Source organism: Budorcas taxicolor, chromosome 19, assembly GCF_023091745.1.
Source record: "Budorcas taxicolor isolate Tak-1 chromosome 19, Takin1.1, whole genome shotgun sequence".
NCBI classification, from domain to species: domain Eukaryota; kingdom Metazoa; phylum Chordata; class Mammalia; order Artiodactyla; family Bovidae; genus Budorcas; species Budorcas taxicolor.
Genome location: NC_068928.1, coordinates 28,968,165 through 28,983,422, shown reverse-complemented (window position 1 = coordinate 28,983,422; position 15,258 = coordinate 28,968,165). Strand labels below are relative to the sequence as shown.

General features: G+C 50.2%; 1 protein-coding gene across 5 annotated transcripts in view; it reads left to right on the top strand.

Annotated features, from left to right (window-relative positions):
- The window catches only part of GAS7 (growth arrest specific 7), a 202,483-nt gene that overhangs the window by 75,716 nt on the left and 111,509 nt on the right, over positions 1–15,258 (top strand). The window contains exon 1 of one of the 5 annotated variants that reach the window (XM_052657553.1): positions 13,387–13,467. The exons of the other annotated variants lie outside the window; for them this stretch is intronic. The gene's annotated coding sequence lies outside the window, so the exon portion shown is untranslated. Of the gene's footprint in view, positions 1–13,386; positions 13,468–15,258 lie in introns of those variants that run through there. 5 annotated transcript variants of the gene reach the window in all.

Genomic DNA, 15,258 nt, shown 5'->3' with positions numbered 1-15,258 from the left:
ACATTGCAGTTGCAGGCCAGTGTTCCTGGGAGAAAAATGCTGTCAATGAGCACGGGCCAACCACGGGCCAGCACGCTTTGTGAGGGAGTGAGCTCTCCATCAGCACAAGGGTTTTAGAGGCTTGTCACTTGCTTAGGGGTCAGTGGCAGAAATCTGCCACTGAATGGGCCAGCCAGACAGCAGGAGAGGTCCCTTTTAAGGAGCATTCTGTATCCAGTGTGGAGAAACCGTTAACTTAGCCAGCCCAGGACTGCTCTCCTTACAGAGCTCTCCTTACAGAGCTTGCTTGCAGTGTTGGTCTTTGGCTGATGTCACTTGGATCTAGGGAGGGTTCCCACCATTCCAGAAATGATAAGGGTGGCTCTTATATTCTTTCAAACATTGTGGTTCATACTGAGCCCCTGCTTTCCTTCTGGGAGTCTGGGGTTTTGCTGTGTATCAGGCAGAGGATGCCTATGGGACCATGGCTGCATGCTCAGTCCCTCGGTTGTCTCTGGCTCATTGCGACCCCTTGGACTGTAGCCCACCAGGCTCCTCTGTCCGTGGAATTTCCCAGGCAAGAATACTGGAGTTGCATTTCCTTCTCTAGGGGATCTTGCTGACCCACAGGTAAATCTGCATCTCCTGCGTTGGCAGGTGGAGTCTTTACCACTGAGCCAGGGCTCACACCCAGGGAAGCCCGCCTATGGGACCAGCCCTGGATCAAGCCCCAGTGCTCTGAGCCTCTGAGCATCCCTGGTAGACACACTTCCTATCCATCACAGCTGGACAAGTTCAGTGCATCTGCTCTGGGAGGAGACTCCTGCAAGCTTGTACCTGGTTTCCTCAGGGCCTGACCCCCAGGTACTTTTTCCCTTTATTGATTTTTCTTTTTTTTTTTTTGTATCTTTGTGTTATAATAAATCGTGGCTACATACTGGTTCTGTGAGTAGCTGGTCTTGGCCTTCCCATCAGAGGAGAACCCAGGCTCCTTCAGCCCTTGAGGGAATGGGTGTTGGGGTGCTGATGCTGCTTCTGGGGTGAGCTTGCCTATCAAGAGTGTGTTGGGGGGCTGCCCCTCTCGGTACTAGTGTGATTTCACTGAGCTTCTCATGAAGCAGCTGAAGAGGTTTGGGAGGAGCTGGTGTGTCTTTTCACATGAGGCCTCAGTCTCAGCTGTGGGGCATATGACATTCTGAAGGACAGATCACAGGCCCGGACTAGTTCATGAAGAAGTGTCCAAGGTCAAGGCCAAGACCCAGTGACCAAGGTTGTTTGGTACAGATAGTGTCAGAGACGCCACACCCCAGCTCTTTACAGAATGTGAAGTGACCACACCTCCAAGTCAAGATTCTTATGAGATATTGCTATCAGCTTCTCTCAGTTACAGAGTTAGCCATTCTCCTAGTTGGGGGTCTCTCTAACAACTTCTAGGGGATGGTTTCTTATCTCTGATCAAGGCCCCCGCCCCCAGCCAGGGCAGAGCAGGGTGTGCAGTGTCCAAGCTGTATTCTCAAAGAACTGTCACCAACTGGAGAGTGACAGACGTTCTGGCTTGGTGCTGCTTGGGCGGGTGGCTCGGCTATTCCGTGTGGGTCTCCAGGGAGCTTTTCAGCCAGAAGTAAGCTGGTGGGGGCAGGGGCAGTAGTCTGTATGGAGGAGTGAAGGGGAGGCGTTTGGTGACCTGCAAGGAGCCGAAGTGGATCATGGCTGCCCATGCGGAATGTCAGGGACCATGCAGTCCTTATGTGCTAGCTGTGTGTGGGTGTCCATAAGAGGCCTTAAGTGAGTGTGGTGCCATTTAAAAACGGGTCTCTTAGCCTGCCCAGGCCATCCTGGGCATGCTGTAAGGGACTACCTTGAGTGTTGTTGGTGTTACAGGAATGCCTGTGATTTGGGGAGCTTCCCTGGTGGCTCATTGGTAAAGAATCTGCTTGCCAAGCAGGAGTTTCAGTTTCAGTCCCTGGGTTGGGAAGATTCCCCTGGAGGAGGTCATGGCAACCCACTCCAGTATCTTGCCTGGAGAATCCCATGGATAGAGGAGCCTGGTGGGCTATGGTCCATGGGGTCACGAAGAGTTGAACACAACTTAGCAACTAAACAACAACAGCGTTTTGGGGAACCCCACCTTGCCTCACCAACCAGGTCAGCAGACCGCAAAGGAAGCTCAAAAGTTTGGTTTTGTTCTGGGCGTTTCTGTGGAGACGTGGGCGTGTCCTGACCCAGCTCCCCACGTTGTGGGAGCAGCTTCCCGTTGGGAGGGGGGACCTTCCCCGGTTGCTCGAGTCCTCTTGGGGACTGGCAGAGGCCGGACACCCTACCTAGATTCAAGTCCACCTATATACTCTTGGAGGTGTGACCAGCCTCTTTTCTCCCCATGGTGGGAGTGGGGGTGTCACTCCAGAGGCAAGCCTCCCCCACCCGGCTGGGGAGCACCTGCAATCTACAGGCCTGGCTCTTTCCAGTGGGTGGTCTTTCCCTTCCTTGTCTCTGATGCCAGGGCCCCCTTGACAGCAAGTACAGGCCAGAATCACTGCCGCTGTAAGAAACAGCCCAGCTGGACGTGGCTTCCTTCACACATCACAGTCTCATTTTCCCTCCTTTCTTCCTGCTTCCAGTGCAAAGGAGATGCCTTCCCCCATCATAGCCCAACCCTCCCACTCACTGGGGACATTATGGTGCATGTAGGGGTGTGTTCTAATTAGCCTTGCCTTGATCTGAGGTCATATTGCATTTTATCCCTCAGCAGACAGCCCCCCGACTCCAGCTCCCCAAAATGTCCCTGAGCAGACCTCATCCAGGGGTGCAAGCCACACTGGGCTGAGCCTGGCACTCTGCCCCCTGCGGATCTTCTACTCTGATTCTCTGTTAAAGACTCTGTGGTTATTTCTTCTCCTAGTGCCCCTTGGCCTGCCCAGGAGTTCCCCGCCATTCTGTGGAGCCCCGCCGGGCAGGCCCTGTGAGGCCTAGGAGGTGTGAACCGTGGCATGCCTCGTCCACGCTCACGTGATGGTCTGACTTGGCCAGGATAAGGGGAGATGGCTGAGAATGGCTCCCAGAGGTGTGTCCACCTTCCAATCCCCAGGCCCTGGGAATGTTACCTGATTTGGGAGAAGGGTCTCTGCAGATGTGACCAAGTTAAGGATTTTAAGATGAGGAGATTATCCCAGATTATCCAGATGGCCCTAAATGCAGTGCTGGATGTCCTTATTAGAAGGAGGCAGAAGGAGATGCTACTGTGCCCGAAGAGGAGGAAACTGACCAGGAAGGCAGAGACTGGAGCGATGTGGCCACAAGCCAAGGGGGGCTGGCAGCCGCCAGGTGCTGGAGGGCAAGGACAGGATTCTCCCCTAGAACCTCCAGAGAGAACGTGGCCTTGCCAAAAACCTTGATTTCAGTTCAGTCATACAGGTTTTGGACTTCTGGCCTCCAGAACTGAGAGAATATATATATATATACTTCTGAGAGAAGTATATATTCTGAGAGAATATATATATATATATATTCCTGGTTTTATGCTACCAAGTCTGTGGTAGTTTTCTGCAGCAGCCATGGGAAACTAATACGGAGGGTATTTGGGAACGCATGTCTCATTGGAAGAAGACTTTACCTTGATAGAAGGGGCTGAATCTCTCATACTCTCTGCTCTATGTTCTTTAGAGTTTGCTGCTATTGATATTATGCCCTGGCCTGTGCTGAGAGAATATTAGGCACAAATCTTTCTATTTCATCTTATATAAATGCCTCTCAAATTGGCTTCAGACAAAAAGGGAATTTATAGTTTGGTGTAACTGAAAAAGTCCCAGAATGTCAGCTTCAGACATGGTTTGATCAAGCAACTTACACAGTATCAGCAATCTGATGTCTCTCTCTCTCCCTACTCCCCCATCTCTTCTCTCTGTCCCTCACCAGCTCTTTTTTTCTTCTGTGTAGCTTCCATACTCAGGAGGTTTTCCCCATAGGGTGTCAAGATAACCATCAGCAGCTTCACATTTACATTAATTCCAACTAAAATCCAGGAATTGAGCACCTGGGTCACTTGCCCCCTCCAGAGCTAGTCAGTGTGGCCCGGGGAATAGACTGTGCTCCTTAGAGAGGTGAGGGCCGCCTCTCTCCACAAACCATGATGATGGGGTGGGGAAAAGATGCACCCCCAAAAGAAAATCAGGGCGCTCTCAGCAGAAGTAGGGGTGTGTTGGGGGGAGGCACACTGAGAAGGTAACTGTCACAAGTTGCTTCTGGCTTGGTGTTTCCTGGAGATGTAGGATGCTGTTGCAGCCCAGGGTGGTTTCCAGGCCCCCAGATCACTGTGCTTGGAGATACCAGGTCATGCCTTTGAGGCTTTCCCTCTGCTGCAAAAAACCAAGTGTGAAAACAGACACCCACATCCCCACATGTCACAGGAGATAGAGATGCTGACCCCAGAGGTCCCGAAAGGGGGCTATTGGATGAGGGAGCCAAGAGGTTTGTGTCCAGCAGCGGCAGCTGCTTGCATTAGAAAATCCCATTATCAAAGCGTCTTTGAACTTCTGTTGGCATTTACATGACTAATGTTCGATCTGGTGAAAGCCGTGCTTGGAAAAGGGAAGTGGGGGTGGGTGCTCCCACCATAACAGGGCTTTCTCTTTGGCAACAGTCCATGGAGGGAGGTGACTCACTGTGGGGACTGAACCACAGAGGGGCTCCTGGAGCCACATGAAGACAGCATCCCTCTGCCCCTTCTCTGCCCCTTGGAGGTGGGAGCCCTGGGGCCCAGGTCCAGAAGGAGGCATTTGGCAGGGAGAGTGCTCAGTGGTTGAGCTGTGCTGGGTGGCGGTCAGGAAGCTGCCACACTGAGCAGGTGAGAGGAGAGGTGACTCACTAAGAGGTCCGGAGCCAGCTGTGCAAGTTCAGCAAGTTTCTACTGAGTGCGTAGAGCTTTTACACCATCGTAGAGTCAAGAAATCATAAGTCGAAGTCAACAAAAGTCACCATAAGCCAGGGACCATCTGTGCTTCCAGAACCTACCTCCAGGCTTGTGGTAGAGACCAAATGAGCGAACGTACATAAACTGATGAGGACACTGAGCCACAAAGCATCGTGTTATGTGTTTGTTGTGGTTGTAATCATCTGAAAATGAAGATGGTTTTTCACCGTCCTCCAGTGTTGGTTTGCCTGTTAAGTGAGATAATGTTCATCCATGTTTGGAGCCGAGCCTTATTGTTCTCCCTTCAGAAGAGTTAAGCTCCTCATGGACAAGGCCCTTCTGTCTCGGCTGCTGTGGTTTCCAGGTCTAGATGGTGTCTCGAGCATAGTAGAAGCATGGCAGGTGTTTGCAGGACAGACAGGTGGATGCACGTAGTGTGCTGTGTGGCCAGCATCTTGGCGCAAGGGGTCCTGAGCGTCAGGGCATCTCATTCACGGGGCTGGCTTCACTAGAGCTGGTGTTCCATGTGCTTTGGGGCAGAGATGGTGGCTTTGGCAGAAAATGCTGGATAATTGCCACAGAGAAGTTAAATAAGCAGTAGGTGTGGAGCAGAGAGCCGGAGATTGTCTGGGCTGCAGGACGTGGGGACACACACATGGAGACACGTGCCCAGGCCAGGTGCCACCGTGCCTCTGCTCACCATTGTGATGGAGGTGGGAGGGAGTAGGGACTCCTTTGTCTGAATGACAGAAAAGTGGGGTTCTCAGGTCCTGCCCGTCCCTACCAGGGAATTGCTAGGAAACCATCACCAACTTGATCTCTGCTGCTGCTTCTTGACCCACTCTGGGAGACCCAGAAGGTGAATGGCCCAAGGGGTAGGACGGAGGGTGCCTGTGCGGGGCCGCATCCTTTCTGACCCTTTTGGTCTGCAGGGCTGGATGGGGCCTCCTTCACAGCCCTCCCCTCCCCAGGCTGCCCCAGCAGCTGCAGCTTCACCCATGCTGGGCTTCCCTGGCTACCCACAGGAGCCTAGGGGCTGGAGGGCTTTTGCTGTGGGGACTGTGACCTCTGGGTCATTAAGTATTCTCATCAGCTGCTGGTGGCTCAGCCCTCCTGGGAGAGAGGAGAGAGAACATGGGGGTGTGAGCACTTCTGGATTGCTAATTCAGGGATTTCTGAGACCAAACAGCATATCAGACAGCAAAGCAGAATTAGTCATGTTATTTGAAGTTGTTTATGTAAAGGGATTTAAATGCTCTGTGTCCGCTGTGTTCTTGGGCCTTCAGTGGGCAGGATGCATTTTATTTGTTTTTAAAGCCTCTATGTATTTCAAAAAAGAATCATTTGAGGATGATTTTGGAACACAGAATCTACTTTAAAATGTTGAACAGAATGGTAAGTGTTCCTCCTTCATCGTGAGTCACAGCTTCTCCTAGGGCCCAATGGTTGGTCTCTCCATGGAAATGGACTTGAGTCGGGGTCACTGGGAACCTGGTCAGTATTAGGCTGTACCAGGGATTCTCAGCCTCGCCGCTACTGGCATTTGGGGATATGGGGGTGAATAGTTGCTGGTTGTGGGCTGGGGAGTCCTGTGCATTGTAGGATGCTTAGTAGCATCGCTGGCCTCTACTCACTGGATGCCAGTGGTCTACACAATCATGTCACCCACCAGATGTCCACAGCCCCAGTTCCTGGAACCTGTGAGTGTATTAGGTCACATGGTCCAGGGAATTGAAGTTGCAGATGGAATTAAGATCGCAAATCACACCTTGTGTTATGTCCCTGGATATGTTCCAGTGTCTCCTAGTTTATAGTCTGTGGGAACTTGAATAAAATTTGTATCCCACTACTGTGTGAAAATTGTTTAAATCTTGATTATGTTGAATTGGTTCTCAGTGATTTTCGGGTCTACTGTACTTCTCTGCCTATTCATTCTATTAATTTTTGAGAGTTTGATATTGAAATGCCAACTAAAAAATCTTAATTTATCTACTTAAAATAATAATTGTTATATATAATGGAACTATATGTAACCTTGTTCTGTATTTTCCAAGTCTCCTGTACATGTGTTATCATATTTTCATAATTTAAAAAAATTAAAGCAAAAAAAAAAAAAAGATTGCAAAGCAGTTGACCTGGAGGTGAGTAGTTTGGGTTATATAGGTAGGCCCCAATATAATCACTAGAGTCCTTATCAGTGGAAGAGGACAAAAGAGAGAAAAACCAGGGAACTTCGCTGGCGGTCCAGTGGTTAAAACTCTGTACTTCCAATGTAGGGGGCGAGGGCTGGATCCTTGCTCAGGGAATTGAGATCCCATATACTGTTCATTTGGATAAGGCAATGGCACCCCAGTCCAGTACTCTTGCCCGGAAAATCCCATGGACGGAGGAGCCTGGTGGGTTGCAGTCCATGGGGTCGCTAAGAGTCAGACACGACTGAGCGACTTCACTTTCACTTTTCAGTTTCATCCATTGGAAAAGGAAATGGCAACCCACTCCAGTGTTCTTGCCTGGAGAATCCCGGGGATGGGGGAGCCTGGTGGACTGCCGACTATGGGGTCACACAGAGTTGGACACGACTGAAGTGACTTAGCAGTAGCAGCAGCAGTAGCATACTACTCACTACCTGCCCCCCCATCAAAAAAAAAAAAAGAAACCAAAGAGATCAGGGGCTTCCCTGGTGGCTCAGATGGTAAAGAATCTTCCTGCAATGTGGAAGACATAAGGATGTGAGTTTGATCCCTGGGTTGGGAAGATCCCCTGGAGAATGGCATGGTTACCCACTCTGGTACTCTTATCTGAAGAATCCCATGGAGAGAAGAGCCTGGCGTGCCACAGTCCACAGGGTCACAAAGAGTTGGAGACGACTGAGTGACTAACACTTTCATTTTTCAGAGAGAGAAAAGCAACATGAAGAAGACTTGATTCACCATTACTAGCTTTGAAAATGGAGGAAGGGGCCAGGAGCCAAGAAATGCAAGTGGCTTCTAGAAGCTGAAAATTAAGACAAGGAAACAGATTCTTCCCTAAAACCTCCATAAGGAACATGGTCCTGCTGACACCCTGGCTTTAGCCCAGTGAGACCCATTTCTGAAATTCAGAACTCTAAGAAATTTGTGTCGCCTTAGGCTACAGAATATCAATAACCTCAGATATACAGATGACACCATCCTTATGGCAGAAAGTGAAGAGGAACTAAAAAGCCTCTGATGAAAGTGAAAGAGGAGAGTGAAAAGGTTGGCTTAAAGCTCAACATTCAGAAAATGAAGATCATGGCATCTGGGCCCATCACTTCATGGGAAATAGATGGGGAAACAGTGTCAGACTTTATTTTGGGGGGCTCCAAAATCACTGCAGATGGTGACTGCAGCCATGAAATTAAAAGACACTTACTCCTTGGACTTCCCTGGTGGCTCAGAGGTTAAAGCCTCTGCGTGCAATGCAGGAGACCTGGGTTCAATCCCTGGGTCAGGAAGATCCCCTGGAGGAGAAAATAGCAACCCACTCCAGTATTCTTGCCTGGAGAATCCTATGGATGGAGGAGCCCGGTGGGCTACAGTCCACGGGGTCACAAAGAGTCGGACACGACTGAGCGACTTCACTTTCACTTACTCCTTGGAAGGAAAGTTATGGCCAACCTAGATAGCACATTCAAAAGCAGAGACGTTACTTTGCCAACAAAGGTCCGTCTAGTCAAGGCTATGGTTTTTCCAGTGGTCATGTATGGATGTGAGAGTTGGACTGTGAAGAAAGCTGATCGCTACAGAATTGATGCTTTTGAACTGTGGTGTTGGAGAAGACTCTTGAGAGTCCCTTGGACTGCAAGGAGATCCAACCAGTCCATCCTAAAGGAGACCAGTCCTGGGTGTTCATTGGAAGGACTGATGCTAAAGCTGAAACTCCAATACTTTGGCCACCTGATGCGAAGAGTTGACTCATTGGAAAAGACCCTGATGCTGGGAGGGATTGGGGGCAGGAGGAGAAGGGGACGACATAGAATGAGATGGCTGGATGGCATCACCAACTCAATGGACATGAGTCCGAGTGAACTCTGGAAGTTCGTGATGGACAGGGAGGCCTGGTGTGCTACAGTTCATGGGGTCGCAAAGAATCGGACACAACTGAGGAACTGAACTGAACTGAAGCTACTGAATTTGTGGGCATTTGTCAGGACAGCAATAGGGAACCGATACTCCTGCTGGTCACTCCTACCCCCATCATGATAGCTCATAAATGTCCCCAGACATTGCCAAATGTTCCCAAAATCGCCCCAGTTCAGAAACACTGGCCACGCGAACCACCATACTGTTTCCCTAGAAACTGGGGAAGAGCTTCTCTGCTCCGTGATGCGAATGAGGCCAGGAGTGGGTGCACCCAGCACGATTGGCTGTATGCCCAGCGCGGTTCTCTCTGGGAGGAAGGGGCGAGTGGTGTAGAAGAGGGCAGGGGTGAGGCTTCCCAGGCAGCTCAGCTGGTAAAGGACCCACCTGCAATGTGGGAGACCCGGGTTTGATCCCTGGGTTAGGAAGATCCCCTGCAGGAGGGCATGGCAACCCACTCCAGAATCTTGCCTGGAGAATCCCCACAGACAGAGGAGCCTGGGGGACTACAGTGCGTGGGGTCACAAAGAGTCAGACACAGCTGAGCGACTAAGTGCAGTGGGGGCCACAGCTGCTCCCCTAACCCCTCCCCGAGGCTCCTGGTGCCGTCACCAGTGGCAGAGTGTGCTTGGGCATATTTGTACAGAACTGGAAAAGAAGTTGAACTATCTTCAAGTGCACCATAAAAGAGAATATAAAAACTCAGTAAATGTCAGCTGAAGCAGCCTTGCTCATACAGTCCTCGGTGAGGAGGATTAGCACGCCGGGTGCCCCTAGCACTGTTTGTGGGCGTTGTGGGTGGGGAGGAGAGGCCAGGGAGCCCAGCCCGTGCTGGGTGCCACCAAACCCGGGCTCTGGGCCAGACACTCAGACCCCGGTTTCCTTCTCCCCAACCCTGATGCTGTAATTCTGTTTATTTTGCCGACTACGAAGTCCATATGGTTCTGATTTTGCCTTTGTGATCCATCATCCCTGCGTGGCTTCGGAGCCAGGGTCCATGTGAAGCGGCTTTGAAGTTGTCCTTCTGGGGTAAGTGGGACGTGGTGCCTTTCCAGGGTTTGATTGGAGCAGTGCTCCAGGAGTTGATAGTAGGATGTGGGCGGCCAGGTCAGAAGGGAAGAGTGTTTGCAGAGCCTGCAGCGATGTGTACAGCCCAGGGCCCCTCCCTGGTCCTCCCAGCTCCTCCCAAGACTGAGGTCACAGTGACTTTTCCTTCCAGGCATCCCAGCAGGATACGTGATTCCATGTCAGTTAGAGCTGTGGCCCCTGCTTCTCCCTGCAAGGCAACAGCTGGCCTGGGGGCAGAATAAAGGCAGAGACAGGGGAAAAGAGGAAGAGTCAGTGAGCGAGGAGGAGGTGGAAAAAGATGTCTGCATCTGTACTTTAGACATTAAAGGGCCGGACGGATCTGTGATGGACTGGCCTTAAATGGATCTAATGAATGTGTGGAGGCCACTGGTCCCCAAATTTCAGCATGCATTGGAATCATTCACCCCAAAGGCTTGTCAGAAACGGACTGTGGAACCCCACCCCCAGAATTTCTGATTCAGGAGGGCTGGGTTGATGCCCCAAAGTTTCTACTTCTGATCAGATTCCCAGGTGATACTGCTGCTCCTCGGAGAAGGCAATGGCACCCCACTCCAGTACTTTTGCCTGGAAAATCCCATGGACGGAGGAGCCTGGTAGGCTGCAGTCCATGGGGTCGCTAAGGGTCGGACATGACTGGGCGACTTCACTTTCACTTTTCACTTTCATGCATTGGAGAAGGAAATGGCAACCCACTCCAGTGTTCTTGCCTGGAGAATCCCAGGGACAGGGGACCCTGGTGGGCTGCCGTCTCTGGGGTCACACAGAGTCAGACACAACTGAAGCGACTTAGCAGCAGCAGCTGCTGCTCCTGGTCCAAGGTGGAGAACTATTCATCTAAAACAAGAAGAGGCTCTTTGTAATTAAAAGCGGTATCAGTAACTAATAGTTCTCAGGACTTTACAGTTTATTGGTGAGGGCCCCTCCCTTTTAAAAATTATAGTTTATTTATAAAATATAATTTTCAGGTATACAACATACTGATTCAATATTATTTTTAGATACAAATATTCCACTTGAAGTCAATATGAAATAATGGCCATATTTCCCTGTGCTGTACATTATATCTTTGTTGCCTGGGAGGAGCCCACTGATGATCTGTTCTATAAGGAGACAGCATCATAGTCTGTGTTTTGTTTTGTTTTTTCTTTTTCAAGGTGAAAGTAGCATGTATTTTAGTTTTTTCTAGGCAGTAAGATTGACCTTTTTAGGTGCACAGTTCTGTGAATTTTAACACATATTATAGACTTATGTAACCACCACCTGAGCCAGGATATAGAAGAGCTTCATCACTCTAAGATCTTCTCTCTTACCCTCCTTTTGCATCATACCCTCTCTGACCTAACCCTTCATGGGTCATCCATCCTTGTACAGTAGTTTTGTCTTTTTGAGAATATCACACAAATGGAATCATGCAACAGGTAACCTTTTGAGACTAGCTTCTTAATATCTATGAGGTGGATCCAGATTGTGGCCTATATCGATAGTTTGTTCCTTTGTGTTGGTGAGTAATATTCCATTGCGTGGATATTCCATAGTTCGCTCTTTAGTACCTGTTGAGATCTTTTGGGTTGTTGCCAGTTTGGGATTCTTATGAATAAAGCTGCTATGAACGTTTGTGTACAAGACTTGGTGGGAACCTATATTTTAATTTCTTTGGGGTACGTGCCTAGGAGTGGAATTGCCGGGTCATCTGGTAAGTATATGTTTAACTTTATAGGAAACTGCTGAACTGCTCTCCAGAGCGGCCGTACCATTTTGCATTCCCGCCAGCAATGGATGAGATTTCCAGTTGCTCCGCATCCATGCCAGCACTTGATATTGTCCATCTTTTAAATTTTAGTCATTGCAGACCATGTCTGATTTGAAATATGTAATTGAGTCTCAGAAAGGCTCAGAGAGTTGTCTAAGGCCCTTTGAATAACAGAATCCATACCTTTTGACTTAATGGCTGTGAGTATTCTGGGTGGTGGCTGTGCTGAACAGCACTGGTGGAGGGTTATTCCACATGCCATACCAGGAACCAGGAAATATCAGGGCTTATGTGGCGGGGTTAAGGCATATGTCTAGGGATGAAGGAAACAAAGAAAGTAAAACAAAGGAAGTGAGAAAGGAGACAAGACACACATCCTAGAATTGCAGAGGTAGGAGGGACTAAGCTGCTTCTCCAGCCCCTTCAGTTCAGTTCAGTCGCTCAGTCGTGTCCAGGTGTTTGCGACCCCATGAGTCACAGCACGCCAGGCCTCCCTGTCCATCACCAACTCCTGGAGTTTACTCAGACTCAACATCCATTGAGTCAGTGATGCCATCCAGCCATCTCATCCTCTGTCGTCCCCTTCTCCTCCAGTCCCTTATCCCCGCCCCCCCTTATTTTCTTTTAATTTTTATGGTGGCTCAGTGGTAAAGAATCCACCTACTAATGCAGGAGACACAGGAGACATGAGTTTGATCCCTGGGTCACAAAGATCCCTGGAGAAGGAATCGACAACCCATCCGTATTCTTGCCTGAAAAATCCCGTGGACAGAAGAGCCTGGTGGGCTGCATTCCATGGAGTCACAAAGAGTCAAACGCTACTGAAGACACACATAATTGACTTAGTGTTGTGTTAGTTTCTGGTATACAGTAAAGTGGATCAGTTATACATCTGTCCACTCTGTTTTATCCATATAGAGCATTACAGAATATTGAGTAGAGTTCCCAGTGTTATACAATAGGTCCTTATTAGTTATCAATTTTACATATAGTAGTGTGCCCCCTTATTTTTACACTGAGGCTCAGAGAGGGGAAGCTGCCTGCCAAATGTCACTCAGCTCACTGGTGCCTCTTGACTGTGTGTGGCCGACAGATGACAGAAGCCACCTTTGTTTCCAGAAGCTTCCTTGGGAGTAACACAGGCTGCTTCCCCTTGGTCCTTAAGGAGTAGAGCTGCAGATGGACACACCTGGTCAGGGTCACCATACCCCTTCGGTGTCTTGGCCTCAGGTGTGTTCTGGGTAAGGAGTTGGCTTCAAGGAGGAGCTTGTGCAGAGGGCCACGGCCACAGCTGAAAGCAGAGGGGTGACTTCACAGGGAGGAGGTTGATGGAGGACCAGGCCCTTCTGCTGAGCTGTCCCACCCACCCTCGCGGGGGAAACAGCGCAGCTGTCCTGGAAGGCTGTGGACATGCTTACCCGATTGCAGAATACTTACTTTCGTTTTGAATATCATTTGTTTGGTTGCCACGGCAACGTCAAGTCTCTATTTTAATGTTAACCTACGTGGCTGCAACTTTCTATATATAAATGCTGCTTTGCACAGTGAATTAGCTGATGCCACGGGGAAGCAGCGGATGTGGTGACGGTGGCGGAAAATGACCAGCGGGTCAGCTTTGCAAGAGGAGGGTCTGTGGGGCTGAGGTGAGTGGGCACCCAGGGCGGTGCCACTGCGCTGCGGGGCAGATGCTCGAAGCTCATTGGAGCAGGGTGAGAGCGGAGCCGGGGAGGCAGCCCCCACACCTGCGGGAAGCGGGGAGGCAAGTCCTTCTTGGACGGCCTCCTGCTGGGTTGGGGCGGTGTGAGTCTTCTGCTTCCCCACAAATTCCCCCTTCCTCTTTCCTTCACTGAGTCTGGGCCACTGGGGGACCTGAGGCTCCTGAAAGAGAAGCTAGCCCCTGGGCAGAGTGGTGTCTGCAGTGAGCTGAGTGCTGCGTCAGTTTTCCTTGTTTTAACTTTGACCTGGTTCCCCTTTCTGGAACTTCGCCTTCTCTGTTTAGCCTTTTCTTCCTTCCCTGTTGGGGCTGGGTGGCTCCACGTGGTGCAGGTAGAATAGCCGGGAGAAGCCTGGAAGGGACCTTGGGAGTCGGCTGGTTCGACTCCCTCGCCTCTAGATGAGGGCGAGGCCCAGAGAGGCACACGTGCTGTCTGTGTCACACAGCCGGCCAGAGAGGCTGGGGTGGGAACCAGGTCCCCGAGGATCTTCTGAGTTGGGGACCCATGCCCACTGTGGGCACTTCTGCCATGGGGTCAGGATGGCTGAGGGTATACACACCAGGTTGCAAAGAGGGGGTGCATTACTCGGGGGTGCTCCTTTCTTAAGTCACAAGTTGGGGGGCATGTAAGGAACCCAGGATTACATAACAGGATCAGAAGCCATTAAGGCTTCAGGAAAGAGCATGGAAGCTGGAGTCTGGAAAACTTGGATTCAGTGGATTCAGCCACTTCCCGTGTGACAACTGTGTCCACTCTTCCAAGGCTGGATTTCCCCGGGAGTATGGGCATCTCTTCCCCAACACTGTTGTGGAGGGTCAGTGTCCCAGCTGGTGTGGATCTGTCGATGGCAGCACTGGGGCCCTGATGGGGCTACAGTGCCTCTGAGGACGAGGGGGTCGGAAACCACAAGCATCCACGCGGCTCCGTTCCCCAGTGATGAGGAGAGGCTGCCGCCAGCAGCAGAGGGCTTTGCTGGAGATTGGGTTTCGGGTATGCCTTGAAATGCACTACAATTTTATCATCATTTAGAAAGTGTCATCTGGGCACCCTCTTCCATGATATCAAACATCCAACCAATATTTTAAGTGCGCTAGATCCCAAGACTTGGACCCTGTCCTTTTTCCTTTCTTTATTTTTCTTTGGCTATACCATGTGGCTTCTGGGATCTTAGTTCCCCAGTCAGGGATCAAATCCGGGCGTATAGCAGTGAAAGCACAGAGTTGTAACCACTGGACAGCCAGGGAATTCCCAACTCTTTTTATTCTTTCTTAAAAAATTTTATTGGAGCATAGTCGCTTTACAGTGTTGTGTTATTTTCTACTGCACAGCAAAGCGCCAGCTCTGTTCTTGAAAAGAGGAAATATGTACAGTCGTAATCCTGGCTGCCCACAAGTGGTGTACATTCTGGGGCCGAGAGATTGGGAATGACGAGCTTGCAGCCCAGGAAAGTACAAAATGAGGGAATCCCTTGCAGGAATTTATGATGGAGAGTGGGGGTGGGGGTGTCAAGGGGGGAGTTTAGAAAGAGGAGCTGTCGAGAGCAGATAAAGCAGTGTTTCTTAAAGCAGGCATCACTAGCCACCCTGTGTCTGTAACCTGTATTAACCAGCATGGAAAAGAGGGGAAAACAGCAGAGTGCGTTGCATGTTGTAAAAGCAAGTATTGCTTCAGGGAACGTTTGCTTTGCATGTATATTGGGTGGTGAAATACAATGTGCTT